This window comes from Patella vulgata, chromosome 8, assembly GCF_932274485.2.
Source record: "Patella vulgata chromosome 8, xgPatVulg1.2, whole genome shotgun sequence".
Taxonomy (NCBI): Eukaryota; Metazoa; Mollusca; class Gastropoda; family Patellidae; genus Patella; species Patella vulgata.
The window spans coordinates 7378427-7404548 of NC_065886.2; the positions used below are offsets into that span (position 1 = coordinate 7378427).

At 37.5% G+C, this 26122-nt stretch overlaps 1 long non-coding RNA gene across 1 annotated transcript; it reads left to right on the top strand.

Annotated features, from left to right (window-relative positions):
* The first annotated feature begins 12883 nt into the window (after positions 1-12883).
* On the top strand, positions 12884-25966 carry LOC130014143 (uncharacterized). The gene is made up of 3 exons (XR_008789159.1): positions 12884-13022; positions 22732-22916; positions 25838-25966. It is a non-coding gene; the product is annotated as an uncharacterized LOC130014143 (long non-coding RNA).
* Positions 25967-26122: the final 156 nt, after the last annotated feature.

A 26122-nucleotide genomic window follows, 5' to 3' on the forward strand; every position in this document is an offset into this window, starting at 1 on the left:
TTTTAAGTTTGATCAAAATCGGATAAAAAAAAATTGTGACTTCTACAGTGTCCACAACCTTGGTATTATATACTTTTACACTATTTGCGAACGAGGAGCGGGCAGTTTCAATCCGATTTTCATGAAATTCGAACTCAACCATCATAAGGGTGGAATGGTGATATGTTAGAACAGCTTTTAATGTTGGATAAAATGCCAATATCGAAAGGAACCGTGTGTCCAAAAATAAACTGTGGGCTGACAGGGGCGACTCAATACACTTGAAAATGTGGGCGTACAAAAATAGCTCAGCATGATAAAACTTGGTTTTTGGAAGACTAAACAACTGATGTAATTTATATTAGGGCAATGCTACTCAAGACGGACATGTTGTTTAGATCAGCATACCAAGCAATTAAAATCAGTGAACCGGACCAATAGTCCTAGCACTGTACTGGTGTGTACTTGGACTCGAACAACAGTATGTTCAGTCATGTAAACCATCTTAGGAACATCAGTAGCATCCGTCATATGTTAACGACAGAATCCACAGCAACCCTTGTACGATCTTTAATTTTATCAAAATTAGATTACTGTAACAGTCTTCTTACTGGCATTCATCTGAATTATTACAAAAACTGCAGAAGACACCAAATTCTGCAGCCACATTAGTTTCCAAATCACCAAAACGTTCTAGTATATCTCCAGTACTAAATTCTCTGAATTGGTTACGCATAAGTGAAAGGATAGAATTCAAAATTTTAACAGTTGTGTATCAGTGCCTTCATGAAAATACTCCTTCGTATTTAAAGGAGCTAAATCGCTAACATTTGGGACCTAGAAATTCACAAAAGTGGGTCGCAACGCATATAATACTGTAATATGAATGTATATATACTGATTTACATTTAATGGTTTCCGTTTTTACTCCAATTTCAAATCAGTTATGTTCGGCCAAATAAGTCGGCAATCTCAATCGAGTGCAAATTTCTAGCGTCTAGTTATTCTAGTTTACATAACTCCGTTTGATTTGGTGCAATGTGTCTAGCCGCGTCCCTCAATACAACTGGGGCTGAAGCGCATTATGGTACACGATTCGTGTACCAATGTTAAAAAAATTATTTTATCTTAAATATCGGATATCAGAATCTCATCTTTTCCCGGTAAGTTTACATCATCAATGTTGATTTAAACTGACCAATAATTCGTGTTTTCGATGTCGAAGATTTTGGAGGATTTTGAGTTACGGACTTAGGTCCTTTAAAGGAACTTGTTAATCCCTACCAGTCAATACGACCCCTGCGATCTCAATCTCAACATTATATTACAGTACCGAAATGGAAACTGGAAAAAAAATTGGTTTTAAATCATTTGAAGTTTCAGCGGCTCCAACATTTTCAATATTTAAATCTAAATTAAAGACATTCCTGTTTTATAAATATTAAAAATAAACTCAATAGAATTGACTTCGTGTGCGCTTTGAGCAGACTTTATTGTTTGGAGTTTAGCGCTATATAAGAATCCTATTATTACTTTGTTTCACGGTAAACGATGAAAAGATAAAAGGTATTCCGACACAAACACTAGTTGTGATATGATAAATAGTCATGGACACTTGACATGCTTTGAGAGTATGTTCACAGATGAAGAACTTATCGCCCAACAGCACCAATGAGCTACACCTACGACACCTAATAGCGCCATACACGTGGGAGGGGTTCATTGTCAAATTTGACACTTCAAGGAAGGGTTACCTTTAATTTGCAATGAGACGTCTTCAACATGATGAACGTCTACTTGCTATTGGCATGCTTCAAATGGGTTCTACACAGCGAGACTAGCCAACACGATTAATGTGTCACAGTCTGTGATCAGCAGACTTTGTCACCATAGGCTACTGTATTCGACTTGAAAACGCCATAGGCGACTCTGGCCACCAAAATGTAAACGCTATAGCTAAATAATTTGCTGCTGAATTGAAATATGGTCTATTTTGTTCCTGTACCTGTTGGAACTACATGGACCCAGATCACCAAATATTTCTACGCCGTCACACGAATGTAGGGCGAAAGTTATTTTTAGTCTGTCTCTCCCTTTCCCCCTTTTGCATGGCGAGCTTTGTTGACCTTTTGGTGTAGAATCGAAGAAAAGGGTTTGAAAATACATTTTCTGCCAGGTTGTGGTGAATATGCATGATTTTGATGCGGAAAGATATAGGAGATTGGTTAGGTTGAAATACAGGGAGGACAATTGCACGTTTACTTGTCTCTACTTCCAGCTTGTGTATCTCAAGATTTGTCATGGCGAACCTCATACATGCTTTTTAGTTAGGGAGCTAGGTTCAGGTTGTTTCGAAAATCGCGTACAAAATTTCTACTATGCCAGTTGTGTAAGCAGCGGTGTCTGATACTCTGAACCTTGATTCACCGTGGGGGTGAGGGGCCCTACAAAACGTCGAAATTTTGCGTTTTATTCAATTTTGCGTACAACGATCAACTTTCGTGCATAAGTCGACCAACCCCAGATGTCACCAAAAACGCTACTTAAGAAGACCCCCGACCCTTTCTTCGTCCCATAAGAACGCCCCCTTTACGCCCCTCGGAGATGAGTTAATTATTTTTTTCGTTAAAAGATTCACTATTGGTGCACTAGAACGTAACACTAACTTAAGAACCCTAAATCCACTTCTATCTCGGATAAGAAGAGAGGAAACACGAGTATTATAGAGCGGCTCTCAGAGCTTGGAGATGATTTAGCTGATGGCCCTGAAAGCTCCTCATGTCCATTCTGATTCAGACGGATCTATATTTTTAGTCTTATTTGTTCGTTTAGTTCCCGCAGTTTGTACTTTTCTTTCTATATAATATACTATTCAAAAAAAGTAGGGGATATTTGATTTTTAAGTGTTATTAAAGTCACCTAATGAAACTGACGAAGAAACAAATGACAAAATGAAATGAAGTTCACATTCATCGATTTATTCCAAATGATCGTTAGACTAAGTAAGGCACAGACTGACCACTATAAGGGTAAAATGATACCCGGGGTCAAACAGCAAAGTTACCACAGCATCACAACCAAGTCAGTAACGGGTAAATCCTCCTCTGTTTGCCAAACAAGCATTGATCCGACGTGGCATACTCCTAATGAGACGTCTAAGGTCATTTTGGTCCAGATTGTCCCATTCCTGTTGCAACGCAGCAGCAAGTTCTTGGACATTGGCAGGACGTTGTTGACGTTGACGTAACCTGTGTCCAAGCATGTCCCAGACATGCTCGATGGGGGAGAGGTCGGGACTCAGTGCTGGCCAAGGTAATGTGGTGATGTTCTGTTGTTGGAGGTAACCTGTAACGATCCTGGCCCTGTGACATCTTGCGTTGTCATCCTGGGAGATGAAACGGCGGCCATGACGTCGTGCGAACGGCACAACATTGACTGCCAAGATGTTGTACCGGTAGTACTGGCCTGTAACACGCCCTGCAACAACATGTAAAGCCGTTCTTCCAGCAACAGTGATGCCTCCCCACACCATAACAGAACCACCCCCAAATCGATCATGTCTGATGACGTTAACGTCTTGGAAGCGCTCGTTTCGACGACGCCACACCCTCCTACGTCTGTCCAAAATATCAACAGTGAACCTTGACTCATCTGAAAACATCACATTGCTCCAGCGTCGATTATCCCAGTGTTGACGATCCCTACACCAACGACGTCTTGCCTGAATGTGATGATCTCTCAAACAAGGGATCACGCGAGGACGTCGGGCGCGAAGGTGACCCCTATGCAGTCGATTCCGAATCGTCTGGCCACTCACTCTCACACCAGTGTCTGTTTGAAGACGAGCGCTGATCTGATTTGCTGTGATGACACGATTTCTCAAGGCCAAGGTACGGATAAATCGATCCTGGGCTTGAGTTGTCGCCCTTGGTCGACCTGAGCGTGGTCTGTCCTGTACAGATTGTGTATCACGGTATCTGGACCATAGCCTGCTTATGACAGACTGAGAAACATTCATCGTCCGCGCCACAACCGCCTGTGTTGTGCCGAACTGTAGCATGACAAGGGCACGTAACTTTTCATTTTGGGTAAGCCGACGCATATCAAAATTTGTTTTTTGGTCACTAAAACAATTAAACTGATGTTTCCACCCTGGAATTCAATGCCACAATGACTGTAACATTCAAAGTCAGAGTCGTGCAAATCTTGGGTTGGACCCCCATGATGATCCCAAGCATCACCTGCATTCCATGCGGTAGCTATTGGTGCGTTTGGGCGTCACGTGTAACTGGAAATGTTTCTTCTGTTAGGTTCTATAGTGACTTTTTTCGTAGTCATTTGCATATTTTAGTATTATGCCCCCAAAATCAAATATCCCCTACTTTTTTTGAATAGTATATATTATATTACTATAATTCACCACATGTCGGTCCGTCCAACTCTTCATACCGCAAAAACGGCTGATCCGATTGCCACGAAATTCTGTGTGGGTGGTTACCCAACATTTCAGCATTCAACATTTATTTATTTATTTATTTCAAGGCAAAGCAAATCACTTGCTATAGCCAACATAGGTACATAGAATATGTTTGGTGATTATTGCACAACAGATAAGGAATATAAGGAATATAATATAAAAATATAATAATAATAATATATATATATACATATATGAATAAAGTAGTTTCAATATCTAAACAGGTCATGAAGATAGTACAACAGTATAAACAAAAAAGTTTCCAATAGGTGTTTAGTTTCATTTTTGGGTGTTTAATAATTGATTACGTAATTTCATGCTTTGATATAGATATTTTCCTAAATAGATTATATGTTTATGTTTGGTGTTCGTTAAAATATTTTTGAATTTGTGTAAAGAAGGAAACGACCAAAATCTGCGATGAAAGAACTTGCGACGTAAATTTATATATGCTGAGCAACAGAGGAGAAAGTGGTATTCGTCTTCGACGGCGTTCGATGTGCAGCATGTACAAATTCTTTTTTCACGGTCCGTTCTTGTATAACGCCCAGTTTCAACATTCAATTTAAGCATACCACAACGAAACTGACACATTATATTTTGATATTTATTTTTAATAAATGAATTTAGGTAAATTTCAGGTTCATGTACAGTTTTGAACAATTTAAAAAAACGCAACTTACTCGAATTTTCCAAGGAAGATAACCAATCTTGTTTAAACTGGTCTTGGATACGGGTTTTAATTAGAGATAGACTCGTTTGGTTTATGGAAGAAGGGTTATGCCAAAATTCAGGAAATCCAAGATTATTCAATAAGTGTTTAATCCCCCCCACCCAATTATTTTTTCCATTCTCATTGTCAGCACACATTATATTGTAAATTTGAAAAATTAGTGAATTTGGTGAACGAATAATTTTCAACCAATATTTTAGTATTCTTATTTTCCTAACAACTATCAGGGGAAATAACCCAACCTCTCCAAGCATGGCCATAATAGGGGTGTTTCTGCCCAGCCTTAGCACATATCTTAAAAAATCATTTAAAACCTGCTCTATGGGTTTACCAATATGAAACCCCCAAACCTCGCAAGCGTAAGTTAAAGTAGAAGAAACCAATGACTGGAAAAGTTTACATTTGACTGATGTATTAAGCATAAATTTACTCGTTATATTTAATAAGGCACCCAGAGATTTCCTACCTTGAGTTGTTATTCTTGTTACTGTTTTTGTGAATTTACCATTATCATACAATAAGATCCCTAAGTAAACATATTCTTTAACAACATCAAGTGGGTCGCCATTTAACGTCAAGTTGTAATTACAGGTAAGTTTACCTCTGTGAAAAATTACTATTTTGGATTTGTCGGTGTTTATCTCCAGCTTCCATTTTGAACATAATCCCCCAAATTTATCTAACAGCAATTGTAAGGACTGGGAACTTAGTGAAAATAATGCCGTGTCATCAGCAAATAGAAGAGAATACAATATAAAATCACCGATGTGAAAAAAGTTCGGATCGTTATCAAGGAGATGAATTCTTAAATCGTTAATGAATAATAGGAAAAGTACGGGGGATAGGGGCTCACCTTGCTTAACGCCTGTGTAACTTTCGAATCTCTCCGATTGGGTGTTTTTGAATCTGACTAAACTATTTACTTGGTTAAATATAGAAGATATTATTTTGATGAACTTAGAGCTAACACCTATTGAGTCAAGTTTCAATAGTAGTAACGGTCTATGAACTTTATCAAACGCCTTACGTAAATCGATAAAGGCACAGAATAATTTCTGATGATTGTCTAAAGAATGATGTATAAGGCCACAAAGAATAAAAAGTGCATCGACAGTACCCTTACCCTCTCTAAAGCCAAACTGAGTATCATCTATTATCTCATTAGTTTTGCACCAATTGTATAACCTATGATTTAGAATAGTGGAAAATAGTTTTGAAAATATAGACATAATGGATATGCCTCTAAAATTTTCGGGGGAGTTCAAGTCGCCCTTTTATGGAACAGGTATTAGTAGTCAATCGTGCCAACATTTAGGATAGCACCCACTATCATAGACGCAGTTAAATATTTTTACCAGCTGGGGGGAAATTAAATCGACGCATTCTATAAAAAACTCGCTACATATTTGATCGATACCGCTACATTTATTACGTTTTAGTTTCTTAACAGCCTTGATTATTTCTTCTTTTATTGGTGTATCTAAAGTTTCACATCTTTTATTATTGATTAAATTAGGAAGCGGTTCTGTATCAAGAGTAGGCTTATGGCCGTAGATATTTTTAAAGTGCTCAAAAAAGTCTACACAGTTAAGATTTGTGTTAATTTTAATATTCTTGTTACCCTTTATGGCGCTCCAAAATTTCTTAGGATTATTCTTTGACAATTCACACAAACGGTACCCCATCGTCTTACTGAATTTAACTTTAGCTTTCCGTTTTTCTTTGTTTAATTCAGACCTCCGCAAGGTAAAAAGCTTTCTGTTCAGCTCGTTTTGATTTTTTAAATATTTATTTCTAGATATATTAAATTTACACCTAGCAGAAACGCAGTCGCTATTAAACCACGCGTAGTCCTTTGTTTGTGTTTGTGGCTAGTCGTAAAACCTTTCTTTTTTGGCTTTCCAAACAAGGAGACGGTCACATTCCGAAAAATATCAGTAACATCTTCCACGAGTTTATCAACATCACCAGTGAGGCAATTAACCGATATTACTTCAGACAGATCGTTTAGATGGTCTTTGATCTTTTCCCGAAAAATATCAACTTTAGAATCATCCCATTTAACCATATACTGCGGAGTGTTATCAAATGAGTCGTGTTCAGTATTTGGGCCATTAAATATAATATTCAGATTAAAGGACAGCGCTGCATGGTCTGAAAATTCCGTAGAATCTACAATGTGAAATTCTTTAATAAGGTTAAGATGACATCTTGGTATTATTAGATAATCAATAACACTTGTACCTCTACTAGAACAAAATGTAAATTTACCAACATTTTTATCATTGCCTAACCTTCCATTCGCAATCAAACTGTTTGTAGATTTACAGAGACTGATTAATCTATTTCCGAATCTATTAAGAACCTTATCTTGAGATTTCCTAGGTTGAATATTATCGTCATTATAATCAGTGTTAAGTGACCCGATGTATTGATCCAAATTATCGTTAATTATATATTCGAGGTCGGATCGGGTTCTACTATTAAGATCCCCACATATTAATGTTGCTCCACTCAGATCAGAACATTGGAAATATAACTGTTCAATTTCAATAAAAATGTCAAAATTACAGAAATTATGGAACATACTTTTTTCAGGGGGAATGTACACGAATATTATATATATATATCATAGTTGGCCTCGATGATTGCTTTATCAAGTTTTATTACACATGCACCCCATTCGTGTTCTGATACAATTGAAAAGTAGTCTTTAAATCTAGGTTTAAAATAAACTGCAAGGCCTCCACAAATTTCATTGCGTTTACCACGACTGTATAGTTCGCTTCTGTTTACAAAAATACCATTTGAGAAATTAGCAATAGAAATAGATTCGTCCCCTTTCAACCGCGTTTCACTAAATAGCACAATATCATAATTTGTTAAACAGTTTATAAAAGAGTGGTCGTCGTACACTGACTTCAATCCGTTTATATTCCAAACTAATAAGGAGAGTGTGGTATCAGATTGAACCCTGGGAATGTCCTAGCAAGTATCGGATAGACTGTCATGTCGACTTCCACTATTATGCGATCCTCGCCTAGCGTTTAGGTTGTTTAGCGTGCCATTGAAAGGGGGGCCCTTTTCTCGGGTGGATTTTTGATTACTTAGTACGGGAGTAGAAGTCGATGGTCCTACTGGTAGCTGTCTTAATGGGGATGTGCTCATGACGACATTGTTGTTGATACCAGTAGATTGGATATGGTTCAGATCTGAGATGTTGTGATTACCGACAGGGTGATTAATATTCTGGCTAGTCGAGGTACGTTGCGTATTTAGAGGTTGATCAGCTTGATTGAGCTCATAGTTCTCATTCGCACGATTCCTATAAAGATGAATAACATTCATTAAATCATTTTCATTTTTAATAGTTGAGATTTTGCCATTCAGAGCCATAATTTTACCATCGAATGTCCAGCAACCCTCAATTATTCGTTCTTTAAAAAGATTTCTGACTTCCCTAAAGAGATCAGATCTCTTTTTCGTAAGAGCCTCATTGATATATATATATTAAATCTTCTGTTTCTATTAAATTCTTTAAGATTGCTTTTGTTGCCGAAAATCAATGCTCTACATCGGTAACTAATGAATCTAACTATGATGTCACGGTTGAAACCACTTCTACTCGGACCAACTTGATGCGTACGACCTATATCATAAAGTGAGATTTGAATATTGTGTCGATACAAAATCTCATTGTTAATAATGCTCAGAATAATGTGATCCGTATCCTCTCTTTCACCGTATGTCGTCTCCGGTATACCACAAAATTTGAGACAAGTTCTTCTCGAGTATTGATCGAGGTCGTCTATACGGTCTTCCATACAATTGAAACGGTCATTTACTGCCTTGGAAATTTCAGGCTGAAGTTCGTTCATGATATGATCCTTGATGTTTTGATGCTTTAAAAGGTAAGAAATGAATCGTTTAAGGGAATGGGCATCCTTCATGAGACTATCAAGAAATCCAGAGTTATCAGTGCTACGTTGAATATTATCAGTGCTCGTAGTCCGCTTCCTTTTATTAGCACTTTTACCATTATTTTTACCCAATTTAGATCTGCCCATTTTGGTAATAAAGTTAAAATTTCACAAATGAATACAAGTTCGGTTTTACAAGGATGTCATCTCTAATCGTAGAGAAAACGGCTATATACCGCAGGATGAAACTAGAAATATTGTACTTACAAGTTTAGTAGTCCAAGAATTTGAATCCGAATATCACAGTAGTCTTGTCACAGAACAAACATTATAATTACACCGATTTAAACACAAATACGACAGTCACCTTCAACCGACAGGTGAGTAAAATCGGTCACGGTTGACCACATCCTGGAGCGACAAAAGCACGTCCACTCGCTTTCATGTGTTAAAGAAATATGCGTGTCACTTCATTAGCATCACTATCGGTCGCCCAAACTCTGCCGCGTGGCTAGCCCAAACTGTCTACCTTCAATGCACGTGCATACAGGTAGTATAAAAACCTTGCAATCTGGCTTGTTTGGGAGATGGATTATGACAGTTGGAGGATTCGATACTGCCACCGGGTACTTGGGTGAGTGAAGTTATTATGTTTTGAAATTATTATGTTATTAACTTTGGTGTCTTGGGTTCCTCTGTGCAGGATTCGTATATTTTACTCATCGTTGTATGTTTTGTTAGTATGAGTAAATTCATGTAGAAATGTTGACTAATTTTACAGGTCCCCTTTATGTGCCTACTAATAGATGATGTGTTAAATCACTGCTGGTACCGTCGATGAATATTGAACAGTGTTCTGGAATGGTATCGTCGATGTATTGTCTTGCCGATGGGTGGACTTTAACGTCATAATGTATTCAGTGCGCGCACTTAAGAAAGAATTGTCATATTATTGTATATTGTATTATATACTGAGCGCCATGGAAAACCATCACTTTTTTCCCAAATATTTTATTACTTGGTGGTTTTGTATGTATAATATTATGCGCGCACTTAAGAAAGATTTGTCATATTATTGTATATTGTATTATATACTGAGCGCCATGGAAAACCATCACTTTTTTCCCAAATATTTTATTACTTGGTGGTTTTGTATGTATAATATACTGCAATACTATGAACTATTGTTTCACTCAATGCTCCCAAACGCAAAAAATATCGGCCCGTGTGCACAAAAAAAAATTGCACGAGATGCACATGAAAAACCAAATATTCACGTGCAGCATTGTGTTTGAGCCCTTTAAAAGCATGTTTTTAACTTAATGTGCAGTACATGACATGTGAAACGTCAATCTGTCGTAATTTGTTGTTGGACGTGTGAAGGAATCGAGCTAGAGATGCCGAGACTTACTGAAAATCAACGGAATGAAGCCATGGGAATGTTCAGGGCTGGCATGTCTACACGTGCTATTGCCAGACAGTTCAATTGTCATCAGTCCACTATTGTACGGTTGGTGGAACGTGTTCGACTTACTGGATCAACACGTGACCGTCAACGTCCTGGTCCACAACGCGTTACAACCCAGACTCAAGACCGCTACATCCGGGTCACTCATCTGCGTGACAGATTCCGCCCAGCGACTCGAACAGGTTCTGCAGTCGTCGGAAGACAAGGACCAGTGCCAACACCGTAAGACGTCGTCTAAGAGAAGTAGGACTCCGTGCACGACGACCTTATGTTGGAGCTATCCCCAGGGATCATCACCGTCAGCGGCGTTTGATATGGGCTCAAGGACACCAGACATGGAGAAGAGTAGACTGGCAAAGTGTGCTCTTCAGTGATGAGAGTCGCTTTCATCTTTTATCACGCTGATGGCCGTCAACGTGTGTGGAGACGTCTTGGGGAACGTCTTGCAGACTGCTGCGTCTTCGAAACGAATCGATGGGGTGGGGGAAGTGTAATGGTGTGGGAAAGCTTCACATTCCATCACCGGACCGCCCTACACATTTGCAGGGTTCGCGTTAATGCTGTAGCCTACCGTGATGATGTCTTGCAACCAATTGTTCCGATGTTTCGAGCGCACCCACAACTTCAGCACTTCCAGCAGGATAATGCACGTCCGCATACCGCCCGTTTTAGTATGGACTACCTGGCTGCTAACAACATCAATGTCTTGGACTGGCCAGCCATGTCTCCGGACATGGCACCGATAGAACATGTCTGGGATGAGATTGGACGCCGTCTGTATCGGAGACCACAGATGCACACCATTGCTGCTTTAGAAGCTGCTCTTTTCCAAGAATGGAACAATTTGCCCCAGGCCCTCTTTCAAACATTGGTAAATTCCATGCGACGTCGCTGCACAGCGTGCGTAAGAGCCTGTGGAGGACAGACGCGCTACTGACATCCGTGTCGTACTTTTGGTTTTGACCCCTCTGACTTTGTACCGTTGATTACACATTAAACATCCATAAGTGTACAAATGTGTTATTGATGTGTTCCCATTTGAATACTGTTCACAATAAAAAGCAAAATAAATAAGATATGTTTACAGGATCATTTTGTTATACGAAAAACAAAGTGATGCGTTTTCCATGGCGCTCAGTATATATGTGCTTACAAGTTATTTCTGTTCAGCTTCATTTGCTCCCCGTGTTCTGCTCATTTTAATCAGACAAAGGTGGCGATTTTGTGTTAAGAAGCAAAATAAATAAGATATGTTTACAGGATCATTTTGTTATACGAAAAACAAAGTGATGCGTTTTCCATGGCGCTCAGTATATATGTGCTTACAAGTTATTTCTGTTCAGCTTCATTTGCTCCCCGTGTTCTGCTCATTTTAATCAGACAAAGATGGCGATTTTGTGTTATGTGCTCTGGGGGGGGGGGGTAAAGGGGGTGTTCTTAAGGGACGAAGGAGGGGTCGGGGGGTCTTCTTAAGTAGTGTTTTTGATGACATCTGATGCTGGTCGACTTGTGCGCGAAAGTTGATCGTTGTACGCAAAAGTGGAATTAAATCGTCATTTTACCCCTGGGTCCCCCTTTTTGTCGTTCTTATCCGAGATAGAAGTGGATTTCGCGTTCTTAAGTTAGTGTTACGTTCTAGTAGACCAATAGGGAAACTTTTAACGAAAAAATTAATGTTGTACGCGGAAGTCGAATTAACTCATCTCTGAGGGGGGGTAAAGGGGGCGTTCTTAAGGGACGAAGGAAGGGTCGGGGGTCTTCTTAAGTAGCGTTTTTGGTGACATCTGTGGTTGGTCGAATTATGCACGAAAGTTGATCGTTGTTCGCAAAAGTCAAATAAAACGCAAAATTTCGACGTTTTGTAGGGCGCCTCGCCCCCACGGGAAAGGGATCCGCAACTTAAGAATCGAGGTTCATGGTATCAGACACCGCTGCCCACACATCTGGCATAGTAGAAAATTTGTACGCGATTTTCGAAACAACCTGAACCTAGCTCTCTAACTATTTGGGCAAGAGTTTGACACATGTTGCTCGATCTGTGGCAGAAAGCGTTCTACCTAACGGAAATTTGGGAAAAAATTAGAACCGGTCTAAGATATATATACAAGAATTAACATTAAAGTCAATGAGGAAATAATTAGTGATCTGTTGCATATGAACCGAAACCCGTAACTACCGCGCGCGCTTCCAGTTATTAGTAGTATCTGATTGGTTACTAAAATAAATATGATGCGATATAAGGCGACAATAATGTAAATACTAGGAAATAAAATAGTCTCGGCAAATTTCGTGCTGACTGAAATGATGTACAATTCAAGTACTGTAAACTTCTAGGATTTGTAACAGTATTTGTTGGTAGAAAGGTTACCTATTAATTCAATATCTACTCAAGAAGAATGTTTATATATATAGTAGGCATACTTTGCGTGATATATACATCACAAGGTAAGAATTTACAATTATTAAAACTACTCGCACAGTGTAAGAGTTTACAATGATCAAGATATTTAATATGGAAGGATAACGTTGCCAATATTATTTCAATGTTCACGGTGCAACATACATATGTTAGCAGTTCAAAATACGTAATTTAGTTTTACAATTTGCAATTTCCATTTCTCCATAATACCATTGTCACAGTGTTAAAATACAGAATACACTTTTCAATTATACAAGTACAGTATAATAGTTATTTATTATTCCGTTCTGCATTTCGCATAATAGACAAATGCATGGGATCTACGACGAAGCTCATTTACATACGGAAAAAATTCTGGACTAAACGGAAATCAATAATTTACGCGATCAAAGGTCAGTAGAAGGGGCGGTACTCATAATTACAGACTATCGGAAAACGATCAATGAAATGAAATGGGGTTTAACTTCCTACTGCTCTGCTCCGACTGGGCTAATGAAAGCGGGCATACGCCATGATGTGTGCTATGAGGGAAAATTTGTCCGGACAGCGGCGCTATATTCGGCCTACAGTACTCTTGTATCGAATTCCAACTGCCAAGCGATCTTTTACGTGGACGCTAATGTGTAAACGGCACCATGTTTTTTCTTCCCATCCGAACGATTAGCCAGTTGTCCTTGTCAGACCCTTCGTCTTGCATCACTGACAAAGTCGGGTGGTACGAACCTCTATTAAATGACGGGGGTGGGGGTATCTATAGTAAACATAGCTGTCGTAATACAAATTCCAAATACATGTATCGTGTTACATATAACTAAAATGCACAGTCATTACTCTTTTCAAATATTGAAATAATTCTTTGGCACATATATATTTTCATATTAATAGAACACAGTTTTTTATGGGATACAATCACTAGTTTTATTCTAAAAGCACGACGTTTTGACAAGTATCATCTTTTTCATACTTTGAAAAAATGAAATGGTGTTTAACGCCCCTACTGTTCTGCCATATACGGTGGCTGATAAGGGACATGAAATATGATATAATTTGTTTTGTTTTTAATATTCACCCAAGTCAATTTTAATATAATTTGTTTTTTATAATTTTCACCCAAGTCAATTTTGATATAATTTGATTTTTTTATAATTTTCACCCAAGTCAATTTTTATTTCCACATAAGTCATTTGTAATTTAATTTGTTTTTTTTATAATTTTCACCCAAGTCAATTTTAATTTTCACCCAAGTCAATTTCACTCAAGTCAATTTTAATTTTCACCCAAGTCATTTCAATTTCAATTCTGTTGAATTTGCACCCAGCGCGTGATGTCATCTCAATTAGCCTCGTTTCCAAAACACTAATTTTCGCCGGTCATATGGAAAATAAATGTGCAGGGTCGACACAACCTTAGTGAAACGTATTGAAATAAAATGAAATGGGGGTTTAACGTCCTACTCCGACTGGGTTACTGAATGCAATATGCCAGAGGGGACATTTTCCTCTGTCAGCGGCACGACATGAAATTTCAACTGTCAAGAGTTATTTTACATGCTCGCCAATGTACTAAGGGCCTGGGTATTGATATCAACATGCATCCGTCATAGACAACGCTACCGAACATCCAGACATAGAATTCAGCGCAGTTTGATGGAAAGAGATAACAAAAAAACAACTTGGCCTATGTGCACTAATGAATGATGGGTCACACGCATCATGTCTCTTGACCATACTACTGGAAACAAACACAGATAGCTTTGCCATGAAGTCAAAGGGCCCCTTTTCTTACAGGACACAGATGGTCTCTTTTCCTGGATTTGGTGTTTCCTTTCAGTTTAATTTTTGGATATTTTCAAAAAAAATTTTTATTACACTTTCCTATATAGGCCTATTTATATAACAAATCTCCCCAGGGAGGTTCTCGCAAGATACTTGAATCGATATTTTGGTGCGTAACATCCACTCGACACAAATTAGGTCATTTCCGGACTATAACATGACTCTTTCATTTCAATGGCCAGTTTGTGCGTAGTGGTCTTTAGTAATGGAAGGAAACTGGAGTACTGAACGAACAACCCTACTCCTTGCCACGTACGAGCGGGAAATCGAAACTACGCCACTTGAATTATGATGCAATGCACACACGCTAACTATTCGCCCCCCCCCCCTTTCAATTCTGAAAATGTAATGAATGTCAAGATTTCTTCCCTTTGATTTAGAGATCTTGTGATAATTTCAGACCATAAAGTATAAATCAAATGTAATTACAGGCCTCATTTCTGGCTCTGATACGTTGTCAGGCCTGCTTGTGTTCACATAAAAAGTCATCATCCTAAAATATCAAATCTTTATTACACTAGTAATGGCTTTTCTGGTGACATATATAATTTAAACAGAAACTGATAATAAAAGTATGAGAAAAATATCTATTTGATATAAGGTAAAACATAATCTAATACAATCTGATACATGTAATTACAGAATGAGAATAAAATCTCTTTAATATAAGATAAAACATCATTGCAATCTGCTAATTACAGTATGAGAACCAGCGGTTGCCAGGCAAGGTACGCCCATATTTTGCAAGAGATGGATTGAGAACAAGCAAAAAAAAAAGCTATTTTTCATACAATCAGGGGCCATAATCCAGGAAGTTATGGTCTGCGCGAATATCAACATGGACTGAGATATTTAGGATATATATTTTAAGTTCACCAAAGTTTGCGTCCAACCGTGTGGGTTTTCTCCGGGTCCTCCGGTTTCCCCCCACTGCGGTGATATATTCAAACGTTTTTTTTTTTAAATCGGATAAAAATTGTGACCTCTAGAGGGACCACAAGCTAAAAACGAGATTTTTCGCACAATCAAGGGCCATAATTCAGAAAGTTAAGATCCGATAAGCGCGAATAATGAAAGGCACCAAGCTCTTTGAGCTATAACCATGCATTTCAAATTTCATCAATATCAGAGGATAATTGTGACCTGTAGAGTGTCCACACGGTAAAAAATAAGTGACTTTTCGTACAATCAGGGGTCATAATCCACGAAGTTTCAATCCCATACATGCCAATATCGAAAGGAACCTAGATCTTTTGGTGATAAACCTATATTTCAAGTCTCGTCAAAATCGGATAAGAATTGTGACCTGTATAGTGTCCACAAACAAATTGTGGACGGACGTCCGGAGAGAAAGGGGTGACAATATTCGTCCACATGAAAATGTGGGCGTTTAAAAATATCTCTTTGATATAAGGTAAAACATAATCTATTACAATCTGATACATGTGATTACAGAATGAGAAAAATATCTCATTAATATATATATATATGTATAGAGAGAGAGAATGGGGTTTAACGTCCACTCGACACAAACTAGGTCATTTCGGGACTAACACATGGTTCAATTTTATTTCAATAATTCGCTTGCGCGTAGGGGTCTTTAGCAGTGGGAGGAAACCGGGGGACCCGGAGAAAACTCACGAGGTTGGATAGACGACCCTATCCTTGCCACGTACAACCGGGGAATCGAAACCCCACCAGTTGACTCAATGACAGACCGTATGATACAGCGCGCGTGTGCTAACCATTCGGCCATCCACCCCCCCACCCCCCTCTCTTTAATATAAGATAAAACATAATACATTACATTGGAAACGAGGCTAATTGAGATGACATCACGCGCTGGGTGGAAATTCAACAGAATTGAAATTATATTACAAATGACTTGGGTAGAAATTAAAATTGACTTAGGTAGAAATTATAAAAAAACAAATTATATTAACATTGACTTGGGTGGTAATTAAAATTGATTTGGTTGGAAATTGAAATTGACTTGGGTGAAAATTATAAAAAAAACAAAATATATTTAAATTGACTTGTGTGAAAATTATAGAAAACAAATTATATTAAAATTGACTTGACTTGGTTGAAAATTATAAAAAAACGAAATTATATTAAAATTGACTTGGGTGAAAATTATAAAAAAACAAATTATATTAAAATTGACTTGAGTGAAAATTATAAAAAACCCAATTAAATTATATTAAAATTGACTTGGGTGAAAATTATAAAAAACAAATTATATTAAAATTCACTTGGGTGGAAATTAAAATTGACTTGGGTGAAGATTATAAAAAAAAAAAAAATTATATTATTTTTCATGTCCCTTATCAGCCACCGAAGCCATACGCCATACAGTGTGCTGCGAGGGAAATTTTGACCGAACAGCAGTGCCGCGGTCTACTCTTATATCGAATTCCAACAGCCAAGGGAACTTTTACATACATGCCAACGAAAACACAGGACCTCGATTTTTCGTCACATCCGAACGACAAAACTGCTGTCCTTGTCAGACCTGCCTTTATTCACCACTGACAAGATGAAACCACGTCTGAAAATCCAGATGAACTTTCTCGGCCAATGCAGGGCTTGAATACGCGACCTCCAGACAACAGAGCCAGAGCCTTCCCCACTTAGCCACTGTGGCTCCCTACTTTCATGAAAGAAAAGCTAAAAAGATTATACTGTAGTTTAAGTGAAGCCGGGGGTGTGGGGTTATGAATTAAAATGTGGGGCTTTTCGAAGGCTCGGATTAGCCATACCGAGAACATAGATTTCAAAGAAGTCATGACCATCCAGCGAATTTCTAATTGCATTCTAGCTTGATCCACTATTGCATGGTAAGCCGACCTGATCAGTAGTGAATTTTCACTATGCCGCTACAATCACTGATAAGGATGACATCGATTCGACTGAATGAGTCCCAAATATTAACTTTTTTCTACCCTCAAATTAAATTCTAAAACATTTTTTTTCATTTATTATAAAAATAAATAAGGACATTTGAATTATTTGTAGGTAAAAATCATTTCCTATTTAGTGTAAATGGGTATTAAAATAAGTAAAATTCACCATTTAGCCCGAATCAGTAACGTCTTATGTAAACAATGCACGTGCTATTGAGCCAATGATTGACGCCGCGTGATGTGACGTCACGTGTCGAAACAGTCATCTGTTACAGAGATATTAGAAGATCCCTGTGAAACAAATTGCGATTGATCGTGTAAATTATTAATTTCTGTCCTACTCCGGACTTTTTTCCGTATGCAAATGAGCTTCGTCGTAGATCCCATATAAGGTATATGTTCTAATATTCAAGTTCTATTATGCATTTGTCAATAATCAAAATGCAGAATGGAGAAGAAAAACGATCAAAGTCAGGTGGCACGAAACTCTATTAAAGATACATTATGTAAGATTTCGATAAAGAGCTAGCCGTTCTTGCTATAATAGATAATGTAAAATGAATAATTTGAAAATTTCATTCAAAGTACTCTATTGCGAGCGAAGATATTATCCTTTGAGGATAATGTAAAATGAATAATTTGAAAATTTCATTCAAATTACTTTATTGCGAGCGAAGATATTAGCCTTTGAAGGTTTGACAAGACGTGGGTAATAATTTCAACCACCGTACTGGTTGTTCGAAGATAGGTCTCGCTCCTCCATTTTTAGCTTAAATCAAAATATGACTGAACTGTTCTAATCTATTTAATATTGGAGACACCCGATGCCATCGAGAGTTGATTATGGCCTGGATAAGTTAATTAATGTCTAATTAATAATTTAGAAAACATTTTATGCCTAAAAAAGACCTGCAATAGGCAGATTTAGGTCTTGCATAATGTATGTTTAAATGACGGGGTGGGGGATATTTAAAGTAAACATACATGGACCTGTCTTAATACGAATTCTAGATATCATGTTACGTATATTTAAATAATATGTACATATATTTTGGTGATTCTTGTAAATTTACATACTTTGAAAAAATGAAATGAAATGGTGTTTAACGTCCTCCTGTTCTGCTCCGACCGGGCTAATGAAGACGTGCTATGAGGGCAGCGGCACTATGGCCTACTCTTATATCGAATTCCAACTGCCAAGGGATCTTTTACGTGCACGACAATGCATACACGGGATCTCGTTTTTTTTGTCACATCCGAACGACTAGACAGCTGGCCTTGCCAGGCCCTCATTCCTGCACCACTTACAAGGTAAACTGATATACTTTCTCGTATGCCAATGCAGGGATCGAACACGCGACCTACAGGCTAGTGAGCCAGTGTCTTACCCACTTAACCACCGTGGCTCCCTACTTTGAAAAAAAAAGATAAAAATATTAATGTTCAAGTGTGGGGAGGTGGGGGTGGTGTTATGTAGATTGATCACGGACTTTTTTCCGTATGCAAATGAGCTTCGTCGTAGATCCCATATAAGGATATATGTTCTAATATGCCAAGTGTAATGTGCTAAAAATAACTATTATACTGTATTTGTATAATTGAAAAGTGTATTCTGTATTTTAACACTGTGTCAATGGAAATTGCAAATTGTAAAACTAAATGACGTATTTTGAACTGCTTACATATGTATGTTGCACTGTGAATATTGAGATAATATTGATAACGTTATCCTTCCATAATTTTATATTCTAGTGAATCTATCACGTTTGTATCAGGGCAATGATTTATTATAGAAATAAATGAAATGAGGTTTAACGTCCTACTGTTCTGCACGGCTTAGTAAGACGGCTTAGTAAGCAGTGGAGGAATACCGCTGGTGGCAAGTGCTATTTGAGAGATGGCCCTGTGGGAATTAGTATTATTTAGGTAAACACAAACTACAAACCCGTCTCAATCCTGATTAAAATACAGATCTATATTTCATTTCGTTTTTTTTATACTTTCGAATTTCGATGGTCTACACTACATGAAGATCTGACAAGTTGTAGCGATAGGTCGCGTCAGAGGTCATGCAAGTGGGCTTTTGCCCCTATGACGTCAGACATTTGATTAACTAATCAGCGTTGATGTTTCTAGTAGTTTACTCACAGTTTCTAGTAGTTTACTCACAGTACCGTGAATCAAACGGTCAAGAACTCGCCGTAACAGATTCTTTCATTGGCTATTCCCTCACATCATTCAGAAGATGTCAATGATAACAACTCTTCCAGATGCTAGTGTAGTAAACACAAGTAAAACTAAATTTTGAACTAGTAAATCGAAACGAAATAGGGTCCGTGTTTTAATCAGATTGATTTCGTCTATGCCGAAATTCAAAAGTTTTCTCGTCCGGTACAACCAACCACCCCTCCCCGGAAACCCCTATGCCACTCGGATCTGACTAAAAGCCGGAATTCCCTTACAATCATTTGAATTCACTTGGAAAATCCCCGATTTCTCCCATAAAACTAATTGATATTAAATGTATAATAAACAATAGTATGATAAATAACGATTTCTCCAGTATGGAAGCTGATAAGTAACCTTTCGCTCCTTCTTGCCTTCCCCGGTTGTACTTGACAAGGAGTAGGGTCGCCTGTCCAACCTCTCCGGGTCCTCCGGTTTCCTCCCACTTCTAAAGACCCCTACGCGAAAGCGAATTATTGAAATAAAAAAATTCAACCATATGTTAGTCCCGAAATGACCTAGTTTGTGTCGAGTGGACGTTAAACCCCATTTCTCTCTCTTGCCTTCCCGTCTTTATTAAATCAGTCGGAGCAGAACAGTAAGACGTTAAACCCCATTTTATTTCATTTCCTTCTTGCCTTCGCGTCAACGAGGTGCGAAGGCGAAGCCAAAAAGCCGCGACAACAAGGAAATAAATACACAGTGCAAAGTCATGAAGTTGAGTCACTGCTTAGTGAATTCCGGTGTTTTCAAGTGTATACCGGTGAATGATAATAACTATACCGGGGAAATCTATAACAATATTGTGTGTGGGCGCGTGTGTTGTACAATCAGGGGAAATAGTTAGTCATAACCAAAGTGTAGTTGTAAGTGTATTTATTGAAAGATTACAGAAATTCATTTCAAATGAATGATGATGTTTGTTAATAACTAATTATTTCCACTGATGTCATGAATTTTAAATGTATAATTCCACCAAAAATAAGAACACCAGCAAGAATAGGCGTACGGGCCAATTTTCTTTGTGGTGGGGAGTGTTTGGTTGTATCATTTTTGCACGAAAATACGGTGGTAGCGCCCCAAAAATGAACCTACATAACTTTACCATAAAATAACCATAGTAAAATCTCGAAAAATTACGCCTTGGGGAGCGAATTGTCTTGACCTGACCTGCAGTTTGAGTTTGAGAACTAGAGGCTCTGCAATCAAAATCGGAATTGTTTGATTTTCTGAAATTCTAAACTCTTTATTTCTTTCATCATTTGGCCTCTGCCCGAAAAATTTGACGATCGCCAGAAAAGAAATTGTGTTCACAAATTTGTTACATAGGAGAAAGGTAATATAGCCAGCCCTAGCCGATTCCTCAATTATTTGCTGTGAATAAAAAATGTTGATAAAAATACAAAAAAATAATTTAATAGATTACGGAATAGAATTAATGTTTGATCAAGATACCGAACAGAAATGAAATGGGGTTTAACGTCCTACTGTTCTGCTCCTAAACTGGGCTAATGAAGACGGGCATACGCCATACAGTGTACTATGAGGGTTTTTTTGCCCGGGCAGCGGCGCTACGGTCTACTCTTATATCGAATTCCAACTGCCAAGGGATCCTTTACGTGCACGCCAATGTGTACACGGGACTTCGGTGTTTTGTCCTATCCGAACGACTAGACAGCTGTTCTTGGCAAGGGGAACCACGCCGGAAAATCTAGATGAACTTTCTCGGCCAATGCAGGGATGGAACACCCGACCTCCAGGCTAGCGACCCAGCGCCTCACACACTTAGCCACCGTGATACCCGATCAAGGTACCATTGCTAAAATATTCATTTAAAAATCAATACATAAAATCCTATGAAATAAAGAGATTTACAGTGGATATATAAACCTCATTAGATTATTATTAAACTCTTAGGATCAAGGAAATATTGAACCAATTTGATCAAAACGTAATTAGTTTTGCGGAAATACCAGTCACTATCTTTATTAAACTGTCACTAAATAATATTTCCTTTACTGGGCACTTCCTTATAGACTTGTTGGGGTACCACGGTGGCTCAGTGAGTAAGACGTTAGGGTTTGGTCGAGAAAGTGCATCGTAATTTTCTGGCGCGCCTCACCCTTGTCAATGGTGCAGGACTGCAGGCCGGGGGCAAGAAGGGACAACGTATAGTTGTTCTGATTTGAAAAACCTTGTGTACACGTAAAAGAACCCTTTACAATTGCAATTTGAAATAAGAGTAGGTCGTAGCGCCGCTGTCCGGACAAAGTTTGTCCCCCATAGCAGACGCTATGACACATGTCCGTCTTCCTTAGCCTCGTCTGTACAGAGAAGTAGGACCTTAAACCCCATTTCATACAATTTATTCTTGCATCCAGGCTGATACCGGTATAGAAAGTGGTTGGAATTTAAGATGTCAACTCTGCCGTACTCGGCATATACTTTAACTAGACAATAATATAGATTTGTCATTACATTGTTCATCAATGTCCCTTTCCATTCCAAAATTAAATTTAAAACATAAATTATTAATGCATCCAGAATTATGATTTGTCTGGAATTGTTGAGATAAAATGGAACGGGTGGTGTTAAACATCTGGGGCACTGTGAGAGTATTCCATTGTATTTATATCGTACAAGGCCAATGGGAGGTGGGGGTGCTAATTAAACTTGGATATTTTCAGCTATTTTTCTTTGAATTCCAACTGCCAAGGGATCTTTTGTACATTGTTGACTATCATTCCATCGTCTAAATGTTTTTATAGGTTATGGTGCCAGGTTGAAAGCGATATCAGGTAAACCAATGTATGTTGGTGTAGATGCTGATGATTATAACAACAATGTAGATCGTAACTGGTTAATTGAAGCAGATGAAGACCAATTGGTGACGTTTAATATAACACATTTGGATCTAGAGAAATGTACTAGCTGTGGATGTGATTATATTAAGGTAGGATTATATGATAGTATATTATATAATTTATATTATATAAACAGTACATCGTGTAGTTATGGTTACATCCAGGCTATATGACAGTATTGTCTATAATTTATATTATATAACAGCACATCATGTTGGCAAGATTGTATCCAGGCAGGTTATATGATAATATTGTCTGTAGGTATAGTCTACTAGGATGTAATATAACAGTACACTAGATAGGATTATATCCAGGCAGGTTATATGATAGTATGATATATTTTTTCAATGATCTTCTCCTCCTCAAATCTTTACTGGGAAATATCTGCTAGAAATTCTGCCCAGACAACATTTTCAAATACTTGAAATACACGTAGCAGTAGAAAATCAGACAGAAAATAATTTGGAATTATCCTAAATTATTCATAACTATGCACTGTAACAAATTTTGGTTTTAATTTTTGTTAAATTCACTTGGATTTTTATTTTTTTATTTTTCTACCTAATAATAATTCACTTGTCACAAGAATGGCTTAATAAAATAAAAGAAATATGATACGGAAGGCGAAACTAGCAGCCGCTACAGGTCTACTATACAGAAATGCAAACAATGACGCTTTATAATTATTAAGAATACATTAATATCTCTTCAGAACGGTATACATAGCCAATCGCTTGCAAACGAGGCATCACGTAGATAATATGTTATATTATAGCGTGGTGTAATATAATATGTTATATTATAGTGTGGTATAATATAATATTTTATATTATAGTGTGGTGTAATACAATATGTTATATTATAATGTGGTGTAATATAATATGTTATATTTAGTGTGGTAATGTAATATGTTATATTATAGTGTGGTGTAATATAATATGTTATATTATAGTGTGGTGTAATATAATATGTTATATTATAGTGTGGTGTAATATAATATGTTATATTATAGTTTGATATAATATAATATGTTATATTATAGTGTGGTGTAATATGTTATATTATAGCGTGGTGTAATATAATATGTTATATTATAGCGTGGTGTAATATATTTTATTATAGTGTGGTGTAATATGTTATATTATAGTGTGGTGTAATATGTAATATTATAGTGTGGTGTAATACAATATGTTATAATATAGCGTGGTGTATTATAATATGTTAAATTATATGGTGGTGTAATTAATATAAGTAACAGGTTCTAGTCGAAATAATGCAGAAGACAAAATCAGACTTTCCAGGTAGACATCCTGTTTTTATACGGTTACATTTTAATGTGGATATAATAGAGACTTTTGGCAAGCGTAAATTCCTGGTCCGTATCGCGTATCCGTATCGATTTTGCGCGTGACGTCATCAATGCGAGTGTATTTCTCATACGTGATACGGCACACGGATACGGCAGCACGTATCGAACACCTTTCATTGTCTTTTTACCGTATTGTTTGCTACTTTTAGACGCTGAAATGTTGTGCCATAGCGTTTTTATGAATCTATGTGTATCCTAGAACACGAAGGTGTATATTTCATGTGATTTTAACCGGAATTTTCATATTTCTCCTGTCTGTCTGCATGCTTGCTGGTCTACGTGCCAAATTTAGGAAGGTGGGACCTTGCAAATCTGTAAAAGGGGTATATACTTTCTGAAATGATACATTAGTGAAACCAAAAAAGGCTGTCAAGTCCAAGTCGAAGATTTTTAATAAGATTCGACACTATTTTTTTTTTAAATAGCTCAGGAATTTGTAGGCTAGGAACTTGACTAGTATTTATGTTGATCTTGGTAGATAACAGCCATCATATGCTGTAATAGAACTAAGTTCAGCTCAAGCTACCCATAGCCTACATGTACGTAGGCCTACGCGGCGCGAAAATCTGCCCAAACTCTAAAACTACATTGACGCAACGTATCACGTGACGATACGGATACGTGATACGGATAGGAAAAATTCCACTTGCCAAAAGTCTCTATTATGTCGTCGCCCATGTCCGTCCGTGTGTCCGTTCACATTTGTTTGTTGACATTCTACAGGTCACAATTTTTATCAGATTTTGACGAAACTTGTAGTTTTATATCCCAAAGATCTCAGTTAATTCCGATAGTGACACCTATTTGACCATAACCTTGTGGATTACTGCCCCTGAGTGTACGAAGAATCGCGTTTTTAGCTTGTGGATCCTCTAGAGGTTACAACATTTTTTTCCGATTGTTGTTTGATTTAGATGAAATATAAAATATGTGTTAAATGATCAAAAGTTCTATGATGGGTTCGAATTGTGTAACAGCATGTAAGCACCAGACCTTCCGTTCTAGGGTTAAAGCCGTTGATTTTTGCGTCAAAATATGAAGTAAACATATGAAGTCTATGACGTAAACATGAATTTGTAGACCCTTCAGATATAATTGAACACATATGTTATGAGTCTAAAGTAACTTGAATGTGTTCAATTTTGTTGCGCATCAGAAGTTCACTACTTGTTTACTACAGAACATTTGTTGTTAATTCACATTGAATTATTTAGGAAATATACTTGTATTACAGAACATATAACTATATATGTGTGTTTATAATGAACACTATTGAAACACTGTATCTTACAACATGACGATTATAGTGTGTATATTTACTGTGGGTTATTTTATTAATATACATATAGACTGGAGAATAAATATTATAATCAACAATGTATATTTTGATCATTGTTCATTGTCCCCAATGTGGGCTAGGTCCCTAAAACTATGTAGTAGCGTTGACCAATAAGGGATCCTTTTACGAAATCTGAGCCATTGTCATCAAGTGTATGACAGACTAAATTATTTTTCAAATTTGATGTGAAGCATTGGGACAATGAGTGTTTGAGACCTATTGATTTTCCCCATGCTCTCCGCCCACCTCGTGCACAATCACCTCTCGCCACTCGTTAGTCACCTCCTTTATTATTTTACTAGATATTTAACGGAAAGAGTAGCAGTGATCCGTTTATTGGCAAGTATTGCGGTAACACGATACCACCATCAATAGTTTCTACGTCCAAGTTCTTATATGTTACATTCCACGCAGACCTTAGTCAAACAAGAACAGGTTTCATCGCTACAGTTAGTCAAATAAAACGTAAGTTGGTAATTTGTATACTTACACAATTGAGATAATATTCCTTAAAATTTCCTCCGAATCAAAGCCTTTGAGAAACAATTTTTTCAAGCTTGATTTGTTTGTTTTTCGGTAGATATCGA